This window comes from Lactuca virosa, chromosome 5, assembly GCF_052849685.1.
Source record: "Lactuca virosa cultivar CGN04683 chromosome 5, Lactuca_virosa_CGN04683_v6, whole genome shotgun sequence".
Lineage (NCBI taxonomy): Eukaryota > Viridiplantae > Streptophyta > Magnoliopsida > Asterales > Asteraceae > Lactuca > Lactuca virosa.
This window is the reverse complement of record NC_136430.1, coordinates 371676866-371690889: the sequence shown is the minus strand read 5'-3', so window position 1 is coordinate 371690889 and position 14024 is coordinate 371676866.

The window sequence follows — 14024 nt, the reverse complement described above, 5'->3', positions numbered from 1 at the left end:
AAAAGAGAAATCATATTGATTAATTAATATTGGTCAAGAATTAATTAAGAAATTAATTTTGTGATCAAAATATATTAATTAATCTTAGGGGACTAGAATTGCATTTATAAGATAATTGGATTTTGGGTTGTGGATCATATGGATAAAGGGGTGGACGAAATTAGGGTGGAAGCCCACATTGTAATTGTCCAAGGCCTTATTCCAAAAGGTACCATTGGACTGCTTAAGGCCTAAGCTATCCAATTAGGGTTTTGACTGAAACCCTAGCAGCACCACTATATAAGGAACCCCTAGGGTTTCAGAAATCCGCCACTGGAAACCCTAAGAAGTCTTAGAGCCGATTTTAAGCCTCTCATCCCCTCTCTTCAAGATCATCCAACTTGCTTTGGTGTTTGTGATCCATTAGAGGCATCACATTTGAGGTGCTAGGTTCTCACAAGCTAAAGATCTTCAAGCAACAATCAAGGTAATCATCTAAACTTGTTTTATTTGTTATTTTCGGAATTTGTATGCTAGATCTAGGGGTTGTAAGCTTTGTATATTTTGCATGTACAATAGAGAAACCTAGATCCAAAAGCTTTAGGGTTTTCATGTGCACCATAGGATTGTTGTATTGCTCAAAACCCATCAGTGGTATTAGAGATTTGATTGGTTTATATTGTATTTGATGCTTTGTATAATTATTCATTGCTTGAAATCAAAATTTCTGCTTTCTGCCTGACTAACTCGTCGAGTCACCTGATGAACTCGACGAGTCAGATGAACTCGACGAGTCCAGATGGTGACTCGGCGAGTCGGAGTATCAGACAGAGGGAATTTCGAGATTTTGGCCTATTTTGACTTGGGATAGTTACCAAAAATGTTTTTGATTGATAAAATCCAAATTTTATTAATTTGATGTGATTATCCTTATTAAAATAGAAGATAATTGTCAATTATTATATAATTATTTCCTTATATGATAAACTTTAATTATTTGAATTATTTGAAAAAATTATCTTGCCATGGAATTGGATTAGGTCAAATTAGATAATCACCAATTAATTATTTAATTATATTATTTGAATTTTGATCTAGAAAGTTTTGAAAAGTTTCAAAACTTGCCCTCAAGTTTTGGAATTTAAATATTTGATTAAAAAGTTTCATTTTCAAAATTTTAAATTCTAAACCCTAGAATTTTACAAGTTTAAAATTCAACCCTTATACTATTATAATATTATAAGAATAATGATTATATATATATATATATATATATATATGTACAAGAATAGTGCTAGTCTTACCGTTAGTAGGCCTCATTCACGAAGCCGATCTATAAGGGGGGTATAAGGTTGTTGCCTATAAAATGACAGTTTAATGGGTGTCCACTCTCACCCACCGCTTCCTTGATTGGTGGAGGGTCGTTAGCCGAAAAGGTAGGATAGGGCAACTAATTCCTCATTAAAAGTATAATGGTTAATAAAGTAACTAAATGTTTTTTTATAAAATTCTCAATCTTAGTTGCTTTAGGAAAAATGTGAAAATGATGTTATTCCATGAAATTACACTTTGTACCCTTGCCAAGACGTTAGTGGAGCGTGTGTGGTTAACCGACACACTAATTTGGGTCTAGCAAAGGTGGCAAAGGGTGACTCGATGTTTGTCATAAATCAATGGAGCGTGTGTGGCTAACTGGCACATTGATTAGGTGAATGTAACATTGAGGGCAACAAGTACATTTGCATGGTTATTCACACCTTGTTTGTGATCCTGTATCCCAGTCACAAACTTAAAGGGTATATTGAGATTTAAACATGCCATCGAAAAGTTCAATGAATCTCAAAAGATCTAGGAGTTTCAATACATTTAAAACTCAAATTTTTTGTTTTGTTTTTCATGGTGGAAATTAGTGAATCGTCATTCACTTACCTTCAAATTATTTGCGATTTAGATTACGGAATAATGTTGTTGGATCCTAGCCCTATTTTCTCATTTGGGTGTTTAATTGGGGATTCTTATTTAATCAAACTTTGTCTCTCTTCTTTTTCAGATGTCTGCCTCAAACAACAATAACGCTTCTGGCTCGAACTCTTCCGGCTCATTCTCACTCATGAATTTGTGTGGGAGAATAATTTTCGATGGGACCAATTTCAATGATTGGATCTGCAACATTCGAATGGTTACCCGCTACGAGGACAAGGAGTATGTCCTCGACAAGGAGCTGAAAGAAGTGAATGTCAACACTACTACTCCCGAGGAGATCGCTGTCTTTGAGGCTCATGAGCGCGATGCTACGAAAGTCCATTGCATCATTCTCGTGACTATGACTGCAGAACTCCAAAAGTCCTACGAGGACTTCTACCCCTATGAAATGCATCAGGATTTACTGGACAGGTACCACCAAAGTGCGAGACAGGAGAGGTACGAGATTATCACTTCGATGATCACTACTAAGATGAGGGACGGAGAGTCCGTCATGGCCCATGTGCAGAAAATGCAGAGATATGTCGACCGCCTGCTGAAGTTAAATGTTAACTTCGATGAAGATCTGGCGATTGATATCATTCTTCACTCCTTGCCTCCTTGTTACAACCAGTTCCGCATGACCTACCACATAAACAATGAGGAGGTCACTTTGAGCAAGCTTCAAGGTCTGATGAGGACTGTTGAGAGCAACCTCAAGGACAAATCTGTTGCATCAACCCCTACTGTTGCTGCCCCCGTCTTGGCTATTGAGCAGGGGAAGGGTAAGAAGAGGAAGGCTCCTTCCAAGAGCCACCATAAGGTAAAGTCCGATGATGGCACCTCTTCTAGTGGAACCAAGGCTGGTCCCGCTGCACCCCCTCCAACCCGAAGGATGCAGAGTGCTACTACTACCACGACAAGGGCATTGGAAACGAAGCTACCCGAAGTATCTGCAGGACATCAGGGATGGAAAGATAAAACCATCCTACGCAAGTACTTATACTATTCAATCTAATAACTCATCACATGCTATTTCTTGGGTTCTCGATACAGGATGTGGTTTTCACATTTATTCTGATTTGCAGGGCCTAAGAAGAAATAGGGTTGTGGAGCATGGGAAGATAAACTTGATCATGGGGAACAGAAGAGTGTCTCCTGTCACCAAGATTGGAGTTTACTCTTTAGTGCTTAGTATTGGGTTAGGACTCGAGTTGGATAATTGTTGCTATTCGCCAGAAATGGCAAGAAACATCATTTCTTTTCATGGTTTATATAAACAAGGTTCTAGATTTTCGTTTGATAATGAAAAGGGTTCTATTAATGCTTTCTTTAATGGTGTTTTCTATTTTGAAGCATTGCCTTGTAATGGAATATATGAAACTGTGATGGTTGTAGACAACTTAGGAAATGATGTGTTGTATATCGATTCTTCCAATGATTTGGATAAACCATGCTTGTGGCATTGTCGTCTTGGACATATCAACAAGAAACGCATAGCCCAAATCTAAAAGGATGGAGTATTGGAGTCATTCGACCTTAGGGACGATGACGTGTGCAAGTCTTGTTTACTTGGAAAGATGACCAAGTCACCCTTCACGGGTTCAAGTGAAAGGGGTGAGGGTTTATTGGATCTCATACACACCGATGTGTGTGGGCCCTTTAGATCCACTACAAGGGATGCAATCCGCTTCTATGTGACTTTCACCGATGATTATAGCAGATATGGTTATATCTACTTAATCAAGCACAAGTCAGAAACCTTTGAAAAGTTCAAAGAGTTTAAGCAGGAAGTGGAGAATCAGTTGGGCAGGAAAATTAAGATGCTCCGATCCGATCGAGGTGGTGAGTACCTTGGTCTTGAATTCCACGACTACCTCAACGAATGCGGAATCGTTTCGCAATTGACGCCACCCAAGACACCGCAGTTGAATGGTGTGGCTGAGAGGCGTAATCAAACCTTGTTGGACATGGTTCATTCCATGATGAGTCGTGCTTCGTTACCTATCTCATTCTGGGGGTATGCCTTAGAGACTGCCGCCCATATCCTTAACCTAGTCCCTACAAAGAAGGTTGCCAAAACACCTCACGAGATGTGGACAGGGAAAGCTCCCTCATTGGCACATATCAAGGTTTGGGGTTGCGAGGCTTTCGTAAGACGAGAGACTCACGACAAGCTCGAACCTCGTAGTGAGCGATGTATTTTCATTGGCTATCCACCGAAGTCTTTTGGATATCTCTTCTATAGACCGAGTGCCAATGTTGTCTTCGTTGCAAGGAGATGGGTTTTTCGAGAGCAATAACTCATAAGCCAAGGGGACAGTGGGAGGCAAATCGATTTTGAAGAGATTCAAGAATCGAACAATGAAGGAACCTCTAACACTAGCGTTCAACCTAAGGAGGAAACTCCTGTTGAACCTATTGACGAGTCCCTACCTCTTAGATGTTCCAGTAGAGTTAGTGTTCCACCAGAGTTTTATGGTTTTCATATTACTACTGAAGGTGATACGTTTATTAGTGATAGTACACTAGTAAATTTGGATGAAACTAACAGCTACAAGGAAGCCATGGCAGGCCCGGAGTCTGCAAAATGGAAAGAGGCTATGGATAGCGAGATTCAGTCCATGTATGACAACCAAGTTTGGAATTTGGTTGACAATGTGCCAGGTCGTAAGACGGTCGGGTGCAAATGGATCTTCAAGAAGAAGACCGAAATGGATGGGAAGATACACACTTACAAGGCATGATTGGTTCCGAAGGGATTTACTCAAACTCCCAGAGTTGACTATGATGAGAACTTCTCGCCAGTTGCGAAGATAAAGTCTATTAGGGTAATGCTAGCCATTGCTGCATTTCATGACTATGAAATATGGCAAATGGATTCGCTTTCCTTAATGGGAAGTTAGCTGAGGATGTTTACATGATTCAGCCAGAGGGTTTTGTCAATGCAGAGTATCCTAATAGAGTGTGTAAGCTTGAGAAATCCCTTTATGGATTGAAACAAGCATCTCGCAGATGGAATCTTTGTTTCGATGAGAAAGTCAAAGAGTTTGGCTTCCTGCGAAGCGAGGATGAGTCCTGTGTATATGTCAAAGCTAGTGGGAATATAGTTAGCTTCCTCGTATTGTATGTCGATGACATACTGCTCATAGGAAACGATATCCCAACCCTACAGGAGGTTAAGTCCTGGCTTGGGCAGTGCTTCACTATGAAGGACCTCGGAGAGGCTGCCTATATTCTGGGAATAAGGATAGTGAGAAACAGGAGTAAAAGGCTAATAGGACTTATTCAAAATACTTACTTGGAAAAGGTAATAAAATGTTTTAGTATGGAGAATTCGAAGAAGGGGGAGTTGCCGATCCAAAGCAATACCAAGTTAAGTAAGACTCAAAGCCCGAGTACTGAAGCCGAGATAGCAGAGATGAGTCGAGTACCTTACGCTTCCACAGTTGGCTCAATCATGTATGCTACGACTTGTACTCGCCCTGATGTGGCCTTCGCTTTGAGCATGGTCAGCAGATATAAAGGGAACCCTGGTAGAGCGCATTGGACCGCAGTCAAGAATATTATTAAGTACCTTCGGAGGACCAAGGAATGGTTTCTTATCCTCGGTGGGAGTGATGACTTAAGGGTCTGAGGGTATAGTGACTCCAATAGTCCATGCCCAACTTCCTAAGGCCCAAAAATTCCAATATAACCACTCTGCATGCGTACGCGCGACGTACCTGGCACGTACGCCCAACGTACGCAGGCCTTGACCAAAACAGGGAGTTGACCCAGTACGCGCAGCGTACCAAGGTGTACGCTTAGCGTACTCGCCAGCTTCCTTGGGACTTCATTTGTGACTTAATCCATTAAGTCTTTATGTCCAAAATGTAGATCCAGGTCCTTTAAGACCTCCTAATTCAATAAGTCACAAACTTTATGTGTTTGCATGCATGGTTGGGGTCAAAACATGATTTTGGTCCTTTTAACAAGCTTTATGACCATCAAACACTTGCATGGTTGTGGCTTAACCATCAAGGTCCGATTTTTATTACTCTGAGTGATTCTAAGAGCCCAAAAGGACAGCTCTTATGTTCTGAAACTATCAAGACTCAAGAAACCTCAACAATGGAGTCCAAAAGTGACCCACAACACCCCAAAACCAAATCTAAACATGCAATGATCAAGTTTGAAGCTTGATACCTCAAATGAGTCAGAAATGGTGCTAATCTTCTGGATCTACAAGCTCCCTTTGAACCCTTGCTCCTTCTTCAAACTCCTTTCTCTTCTAATCACCAAAACAACACTAAAATGCTCTCAAGTGGCTTCCAAATCACAAGAATACACAAATGTGGGTTCGGGTTTTTGTGGTGGATGTATAAGGGTAAGAGGGAGGCTGGACCAAAGGCATAAGGTCCTTTAAATAGGGATCAAACCCTAAAATTAGGGTTTTCAACTCTGCGCACGTACGCTGCGTGTACCCTTTGGTACGTTGGGCGTACATGCATGGCCTTCCCACCCCATCCTTTTAAGTACGCTGCGCGTACCTAGCATGGTACACCCCGCGTAATGCCTTTCGCAACTCAAAGCTTAAGGCCCAACTATCCTGGCCCAAACCAACAACAACCCATTATTCAATAAAATAAATAATATTAGTACCTGCAAATCCCAGATATTACAGTTCTTCTCCCAAGAACTTTCTCAAGTAACAAAAATGAAAGGTGTTATGGATACCTTCCAGTTCAGCTGGCAATTCTAGCTTGTAAGCTTGATTCTCAATTCTTTAAAGTACCTTAAACGATCCAATGAATCATGGACTCAACTTCCCTCGTTTTCCAAATCCGATAAGTCCATTCCACGGAGAGACTTTAAGCAATACCAATTCTCCAACTTCGAAGGTTATTGGTTGTCGCTTCTTCTTTTGACGATTTTGAGCTGCTAACATTTTGTCTCTGATCACCTTCAATTTCTCGGCAGTCTGATGGACAATCTCAAGACCCATAAACTGTTTTTCTCCAGCTTCAAGCCAACAAGATGGCGTACGACACTTATGTCCATACAACACATGATAATGTCCCATCTTAATGCTCGAATGGTAACTGTTGTTGTAGGAAAATTCCACTAGCGGTAAGTGCTCATCCCAGTTATCTGGAAATTCCAAGGTACATGCTCACAACATATCATCCAATGTTTGAATCGCCCTTTCACTCTGACGATCAGTATGTGGATGGTAAACTATACTCAAACACAGTTTTGTACCCATCTCTTCGTGTAAGCTCTTCCAAAATCTTGAGGTGAAACGACTGTCGCGATCTGACACAGTTGTTAGGGTAACACCATGAGCTTTCAATATCTCTTTCACGTAAACCTTTGTAAGCTTTTCCATAGACCATTTCTCATTGGCTGGTATGAAATGTGCACTCTTCGTGAATCTGTCTACAATTACCCAAATCATATCGTGACCTCCCTTCGTTCTTGGTAGTTTAGTCACAAAATCCATGGTGATGTCTTCCCATTTTCTCATGGGTACCGGTAAAGGTTCCAAACTCCCATATGGTTTCTAATGTTGATCGAGATTTAAATCTTTCATAGGTCACACATTTAGCCACATACTTTGCGACATCGAGCTTCATCTTCGGCCACCAGTAGTAAGGTTTCAGATCCCCATACATCTTGGTACTGCCTGGATGAATAGAGTACATGGTCTTGTGAGACTCTTCCATGAGAAGATCTCTCATTCCTCCCATCTTAGGTGCCCAAATTCTATTTTGGTATACCTTCAATCCTTGATTGTTTGTACCGAACACTAACGTTTTGCCTAAACGTTCTTCTTTTCAGTTATCTTCTTCCAAAGCATCATTCTGCAATTTCTTGATACTTTCTATAATTGTTGAGACAATTTCAATCTTTAACGCTTTTGGCCTTCTCCTTTCCAGATTTATCTTCCTACCAAAGCATCGGCTACGACCTTTGCCTTACCAGAGTGGTAAAGTATTTCACAATCGTAATCCTTGAGTAATTCTAGTCAGCGTCTTTGTCTCATGTTCAACTCCTTCTGATTAAAGAGGTACTAGAGACTCCTATGATCAGTAAAAAGTTTACACTTTGTGCCATAAAGATAGTGTCACCATATCTTTAGCGCGAAAACTACTACTGGCAACTCCAAATCATGAGTGGGGTAGTTCAATTCGTGGACTTTCAGTTGTCAGGATGCATATGCTATTACTTTATCTCTTTGGATCTGAACACAACCTAACCCAACTCCAGATGCATCAGTATAAACTACGAAATCTTCCACTCCATCGGGTAAGGAAAGAATTGGTGTTTCACACAACTTCTTCTTTAACTTCACAAAAGCTTCTTCACGCTTCTCGCTCCATGTGTAGGTAGCTCCTTTATGGGTCAAAGCTGTAAACGGGGAAGCTATTGAGGAAAAGCATTGGATAAACTTTCTGTAATATCCAGCTAATCCCAGAAAGCTATGAATCTCAGTGGGATTTTTTGATCGTTCCCACTTCAGTACTGCTTCAATCTTTGGCTGGATCAACCATTATGTCTTCTTGGTTAATCACATGACCCAAGAATTGCACCTCTCGGATCCAAAAATCACATTTAGAGAACTTGGTTACTAATGATATTAATCCTTATTTATGAAGAAAAAAATAAGATGTATAACTTTTTTTACCAACCTGTGCATCAAATCATTTTGATTATCAAATTATGTTGTTTTGTTTCTTTTAATTAACGATTCGTGTGTTATTTTATCAAATTCATTGCATAAATTTGTAAAATTCTTACAACATAGATGCTTAAAATAACAAGAATTCATTTACTTGTATTAACTGATAAAAAAATCATTATATTAATTTGCCTTAAAAGGAGCACATGCAAAGTTTAGGATTTTAGGTTGCAAACTTGCATTAGCTAGTAGGTGCTACTGGGCTCATGTTAATTGGTCGATAGAAAGAAAGGCTAACATTTAATTTGATAAAATAACCTAATTCTAACTCAGTGGCTATGTGACTATGAAAAAAAGATAAATATGAAACTTGTGTGAATTCATCAAGTTGCCGACATTGCGTAAAATGGACTAAATTAATTTAATGACCTCCCAAATGAAAAAGAGAAAAGGATTATAAGTTGCGATTGGCCAAATTTTGATTAAAAAAAACCATTGAAACCGATGAAAGCAAATTGTACCTGTGAAACCATTGAAACACGTGAAAATGTTTGAGATATGTAATCACGAACTAATGAAACTTTTCGTCTATGAATCACAAAACTTTTGCAGGTATGTTGGTGTATGGGTGAATATTTGGATCTGTGGACCGGATCGGACCGTTTGTTTGGACCCCCGGCCAGTTTTTGGATCTAGGATTTGAGCAAAACCGGTCCGATCCGGCTGGTTCCGGGTAAAAACCGGTTTTGGACCGACTTATTATAAAAAAAAATTGTATTATGTGAAATTCTTTGGGTGAATTTCATATTTGCTCTTCCTAAACCTTAAAATATCATATTTGTTCAGCTTAATTTCTTAATATCATATTTACGCTTTATAAACCTTCAAAATATCATATTTGCTCAAATCTTTTTTTACAAAGTTTTTAATAGTTTTTAATCATTTTTATATCTTAGAGTTATTATAATAATTAAAAAATTTAACCTTATTATCTCTAAGTCTATAATAATGGAACGTCTACTTCTAAGTTGTTGGAATGTTGTCCGCTTGACAAACAAAACGCTTCATCTTCAGCTCTCTCCATAGAATGTATGCATTGATTGCTTAGTTTTTGTTGTTGATTATTGTCATGTTGTAGATGTAAGATATTTTAGATATTATCATTGATATTTAGATTTTTAATAAGGGTATATATGATATTATGATATTTAAAACGAGTGTGTATATATATATATATATATATATATATATATATATATATATATAATATTTTGATTTTTAAGAAGGGTATATACGATATTTTGAAATTTTATTAAGGGTAAATGCGATATTTAGAAATTAAGCTGAACAAATATGATATTTTTATGTTTAATAAGGGTATATACGAAATCTCCCAAGGATAAATGCGATATTTTTATGATATTTTTATGTTTAAACAAGCATATCTCATTCGTTTTAAGTCGGATTGACATGCATTTTTCCAATGTGTAATTTAGAGTTTGTAGATGATTTTAGACTATAATTTTGTTGTTTTTGGTGTTATATTCTATGAATTACAATCATTCAAAGATGAGATATCAAAGCTGAAATATTTCAGCATTTCAGCAAGAAATTTAAACTTTTGTATCATGTGAAATTCTTTAAACAAACATATCTCATTCGTTTGAAGTCGGAGTGACATGCGGTTTTTTCTAACGTGTAATTTAGAGTTTGTATATGATTTTAGACTATAATTTTGTTGTTTTTGGTGTTATATTCGATGAGTTACGATCCTTCAAAAATGAGATATCAAAGCTGAAATATTTCAGTTTTTCAGCAAGAAATTTAAACTTTTGTATTCTATGAAATTCTTTAAACAAGAATATCTCATTCGTTTTAAGTTGGATTGATATGCGGTTTTTTCCAACGTGTAATTTAGAATTTGTAATGATTTTAGACTATAATTTTGTTGCTTTTGATGTTATATTCGATAAGTTACAATCATTCAAAGATGAGATATCAAAGCTGAAATGTTTCAGTTTTTCAGCAAGAAATTTAACTTTTTGTATTTTGTGAAATTCTTTAAACAAGAATATCTTGTTTGTTTTAAGTCGAATTGACAAGCGGTTTTCCAACATGTAATTTAGAGTTTGTAGATGACTTTATACTATAATTTTGATATTTTTGGTGTTATATTCAGTGAGTTACAATCCTTTAAAAAATGGTATAAAGTATAAACAATTAAAGTTTGACCGGTCCAAAGAGCACAAGAAACGAAAAACATATTTACTTTTACGAGTTGTACCGTATCAAACCAAAAATGTATTAAGTTTAACGAGTTGTAACATATCAAACTCATCAACATATTCGTTTTAACAAGTTGTATCAAACCCAAAAACGTGTTTTAACAAGTTGCACCACATGCATGTAAAGTTGTACCACTCCAAACGGGTCCAAGAACCAAAAAACTCGGACATAGGTCTGGACCCGGTAAGTCTCATCCAGTCCGGTCCATGGTCCACAATATTCTCCGAAACCAGTCTGGTCTAAGATCCGGTCCGGTCTGCTTCGGTACGGTCCGGTCCAAATGCTCACCCATATTTTGGTGGATGGTCGAAGAATACGATGACTTAGGTTTAGAAGGGAGAGAGAGACACCGATGAGCGGCCGATCAAGGAAGAGATATAAATAGTCTATTTTTAATTAAAAACCTGATTTTTAGGAATGGAATCTGCATAATCCATATTATATCATTTTTTGAACGTGATTCCATGCATAAGGGTCTACAATTTTATTGTGCATCATTTTAATCTAATTCATTCATATAAAATCGTAAGGTCATAAATGTAGTTCTATGGTTATATAAGTTTAGGTTGGTTCTATATTGATCATTTCTATATATATATATATATATATATATATATATATATATATATATATATATATATAGTTTAAACAATTTAATATTGTAACATAGCAAATCTTCCGAAAAAAATGTATGAATACAACTCTTTCAAATAAGTGTTGGTCTTCCCATTATAAATACAACACTTTCAAATAAGTGTTGTCTTAAATTTTTAGAAATTGCAACACTTTTATAAAAATGTTACCATACTTTATAATTGCAACACTTCAAAAAAGAAAAGTGTTGGATCATATATTTTAATGCAACACTTATTTTGTAAACATTGTTTTAGAACCAAAGCCATGGTTTTTGAAAGAGTTGCACCTAAATTGTAACATCCCGGGATCAGGTATATCTCTTTGGCCCTTCTTCTTTCTTTAAGTTGTCAAATTTGGCCCTTGAGAAGGTTATGTGATAATCGAGTACGCTGGGCATACGGGAGTGTACGCTGCGCGTACTCGTGAGCGTGTTCTTGACGCGGAGGTCACCTAGTACGCTGGGCGTACCATAGGGTACGCCAAGCGTACTAGGTTCAGGATGAAAACCCTAATTGAGGGGTGAGCCCTATTTAAAGAACATGATGGCCTCATTTCTGGGCACCATTCCCAGACACCAAACCCTCCTAACCCTAAATATTCGTCCTTGTAGCTGGAGAGTGCATCTAGGAGCTTGTGAGTGTATATTTGTGTTCTTCAGGTGAAGAAAGAGCTTGGAGAAGAAGGAGTGAGAGCCCCATGAGTTTGGATCTGAGCTTTGCTACGTGAGAAGCTTCACAAAAAGGTATAAAGCTTCATGCTTGCTGATTCTTTGGCTTGGTTCTTTCTTTTGGAGTATTTAGGGTTTTTAGTCCCAAAGGTGGAGACTTTATGAGTAAAGGAGCTCCATAGACCTTGATCTACCCCTTTTCAGGGTGTATTGTGATATAGAGTCATAAAAATCCAATCTTGGACGTTAAGAATGAGCCATGCATGAGTTAAGAACTTAATAAGGAAAAGGGATGGGTGTTTTGAGTATTGGTGACCTTTACAGCCATGCAAAGGCTTAAAGTCATTGACTTTATGGGTTAAGGGACTTTAGGGTGATCGGATATGCAATATGAGCCTGTGTCTTATCTGATTAAGACCAATATTGTGAGGGGTGTTAAACTGGGGCGTACAATGGGCGTAATCCCAGTACACGCAGCGTAGGGGTCGAGTACCCCCGATGACTTCACGGTGGCCGAGTACGCCCGACGTACAGAGCTGGTACGCGCAGCGTACTCCCTGCCGTTGACTTTCTGTTGACTTTTAGGGTTTGGTCATCTTGAGGACTATAAAGTCCATGGAGGGGTAAAATGGTCTTTTACCCATCTGTGAGTACATGGAGGGGTTAGTCTAGCCTTTTGAGAGCCGTTATTAATTAGAGATAATTATTATGTGTGATTAGGCGGAGGCTAGACCAGTGTTTCGAGTTCGAGATTACCCGAGTTTTTCCCGAGGTGAGTCTTCTCACTATACCTTACCTAGAGAGGTAATTATGTGTGACCGGAAGGTCTTATGTGCTTACTGTTTTATGTGATATTGCTCTATGTGATACGTATATGTTGCATGGTTTGGACTGGAAGGTCAACAGGGTTTGGACCGGAAGGTCAACAGAGTTAGGACTGGAAGGTCATCATGGGTAGGACCGGAAGGTCTACCAGAGTTGTGGGACCAGAAGGTCCCATTGAGACACATTGACCGGAAGGTCTCATAGAGTTATAGCCTCGAGTGGCTAATTGTATGCGCGTGGTATTTTGGGGAACTCACTAAGCATGCATGCTTACTGTGTTATGTGATATGTGTTTCAGGTACTTAAGAGGACCGCGAGAAGGCACCGGCATGATTGTACATACACAGTTGAGATGGAGTTATGTCATGGATCCTGGATTTAATTCAATGTTTTGAAAACTTTGTTAAACTGATATTTGGTGTTTTAATAATATGACATGTGTTTTATGAGATTTAAAAATGAAAATTTTGGTTGAAAATTTTACAACGTTACATAAATAGTTGCATTAGGCTTATTTTGTAGTAGGGATTGATCAATCACTCGAATCGACTAAGACCAAGATAGATAAATCCCCAATCAACAACCCAAATCCTCCAAGTTTAACCATAAGTCAAACTGGTCAAAAGTCAATGGTCAAAGGTCCACAAAGTCAATGGTCAACTTGGCCAAAGTTAACGCCACGTCGTGTCACTCTATGTATCACTTTGTGAGAAATCAAGGATAAAAAAATCGCAAATCAGAACCTCACCACGTCGTGGTCATTCCTTGGCCACGTCGTGGGAACTGGCAGTTTCCTCAAATCTTCATTAAGAGCTTAATCCTTACAGATCAATGCTCAAAAATTTAGATCTAATCCTTCTTACTGACTTAATGGATAAAGTTTCCAACTTTATCCATTAGGACCTCACTATTAGACAAGATCTTAAGCCCTAAGTCCATTAAATCCTTAGTATGACCCTAACTTGCTCATGGACCCAAAATAGCTTCAAACATGAGTCTTTTCTC